At 45.8% G+C, this 2,386-nt stretch overlaps 1 pseudogene; it reads left to right on the top strand.

Moving 5' to 3' along the window:
• Nucleotides 1-1,131: 1,131 nt before the first annotated feature.
• LOC122673862 lies at nt 1,132-1,752 on the top strand (annotated as a pseudogene).
• Nucleotides 1,753-2,386: the final 634 nt, after the last annotated feature.

Genomic DNA, 2,386 nt, shown 5'->3' with positions numbered 1-2,386 from the left:
AAACATACTACCCTTTTGAGATCTAGAGCCACTCCCAAAGATAACTGAAAGAATGACTTAGACAATTCCCTTGAGAGCAGGGAATAGCTGGTAGGACCCTAGCTGCAAATGGAGTACAACCCACATTTGTATCTGGCCATATTTTGGGGCCCTACAATCTGATGGTAGCCAGGTCAACCTCTCAGGATACACAGTGAGACAGGAAGGAAATAGCTGCCCCTGGGAGAGAAAGGGTCAATAATCAATCTTTTTCCTTGCCAATCTAAATTTGGAAAAAAAGGGACTATGTAAGATTTTAGCTTCTTCTTTTGTTGACTTAAAAAATAGTCCCAACCTAAAAGCTGAGTCAGTAAAGTCAAGTAGAAGCATGCAAGTATATTCACAGGCACAGAGGATTCATGTTTAAAACAGTTAAGGTAACTATGATGCAACACCAACAATGTGACTGGCCCTGACACACTCAAGATATAATCTTAATTTTTCAACGAAATCCTGAAGAAAACTCTTGCTAGTTTTGGTATACTGCTAAACACTAAAGTAGTATGTTTTTTCCATGGTTTTAGCTTAGCTCAAAGAATTTTTACACTGTTAAGTAAGAAAAAAATGAAAGTATTGCCCCTTTTAAAATTTATATAGACTTTTAATTAGCCTTATTTATGGAGCAGGAATTTTTTTCAGTCTCCAGTGATGCCTAGACAACATCATGCAGCAAGAATTGCCAGTTCAAAGAATTCTATGCCATGCGCGTGCGTGCTCAGTCTTGTCTGACTCTTGGTGACCCCGTAGACTGTAGCCTGCTAGGCTCCTCTGTCGGTGGAATTTTCCAGGCAAGAATATGGAGCGGGTTGCCAGTTCCTTCACCAAATTTGAGAGTTATGTTTTATTTGGTGGGAAGTTTTAGAATTTCAAGCCTGGGAAACAGCATCTCAAGTAACTCTGAGAACTACTCTGAGGAGAGGCGGGGAGGAGCCAGATTATATAGAAGTTTCACATAAAGGGCAGGTAATCTGAACATCAAAGTATTATTGTCCTGCCCATAGCCAAAATGACGCCAGCTCAGAAGTTGCCTAAATTCAAAAAGTTGAGGAAGCTGGTCTGGAAGCTGCTGAAAGAGAGCAGTGAGGAAGGAGTATGGTGGATATTATTGAAAGACTCTGGGAGGATGGGGTCCAAAAGTCCATGATACAGGAGGGCCAAGGAAAGCTGCCTGACTTTCAGGATGGAACCAAAGTCACGTTCCACTGCCAGACTCTTTGCAATGACAAGGAGAACACCATGCTGGATGACAGCCCGCCATGCGGCAAGCCCAAGGAGCTCATCATTGGCAAGAAGTTTAAGCTGTCCCTGTGGGAGACCATCCTGCATACCATGTGGGAGGAGGAGATTGCTCAGTTCTGCTGTGATGTCAAGCATGTGGTCCTATATCGGCTATTGGCCAAGAGTTTACACAACATTGCAGCCAGCAAGGACCCCCTGGAGGGCATCACCCAGACGCAGGAGCACAATTCCCTGGGCCATGCTGATCTGGATGCCCTGTAGCAGAAGGCCCAACCTCTCATCTTTGACATTGAGATGCTTAAGGTGGAGTATCAGAAGTGCTGGACTACTACTCCATCCTCAGTAAGTATGATGACACTGTCAAGGCCTACTTCAACTACAGCAAGGCACATGCAGCAGTGTGGAACACTCAAGAAGCCCAGGCTGACTTTGCCAAGGTCCTGGAACTGGGACCCACCCTGGCGACTATGGTGAGCCCTGAGCTATGGATCTAGGAGCAGATCTAGCTGTAAGCTGTGCCTCTAAGCGCAGATCCTTCAGAAAGACAAGGAGGACAAGGCCTGCTTCCGGGGCATCTTCTACCACTGACAGGGCCCTGCTGGTGTGGTCACCCTGTCTGGCCTGCTGCTGCTGCTGACAGCCCGCCCACCCGCCCCCACTGACTTATGCTTCTCTGTATGTGTGCTAAGTCACTTCAGTCATGTCTGACTCTTTGTCACCCCATGAACTATAGCCCACCAGGCACCTATGTCCATGGGATTCTCCAGGCAAGAATGCTGGTGTGGGTTGCTGGTTCCCTTCTCCAGGGGATTTTCCCAACCCAAGGATCGAACCTGGGTCTCATGTCTCCTGCAGTGGTAGGTGGGTTCTTTACCTCTAGTGCTACCTTAACTCCACTTACCACTAGCTCTTCTCTGTATATAAAGGCCTTATTTATCTCTTTAAAAAAATATTGTTAAAGAAAACCAGATATCCCAAATTAAGGAATTTAGTACTTGTCTATGTATGGGAAGCTGCAAGAATCTGGCTCACTGAAATCATTCCTTTCATAGCCACCTCACCTGGTACCCTGTGTTTTTCATATCCCGAGCTCCTTTGGAGCTTACTA

Source organism: Cervus elaphus, chromosome 18, assembly GCF_910594005.1.
Source record: "Cervus elaphus chromosome 18, mCerEla1.1, whole genome shotgun sequence".
In the NCBI taxonomy this organism is placed as follows: domain Eukaryota; kingdom Metazoa; phylum Chordata; class Mammalia; order Artiodactyla; family Cervidae; genus Cervus; species Cervus elaphus.
Note: the sequence above shows the minus strand (reverse complement) of the source record. Positions and strands in the feature narration are given on the sequence as shown.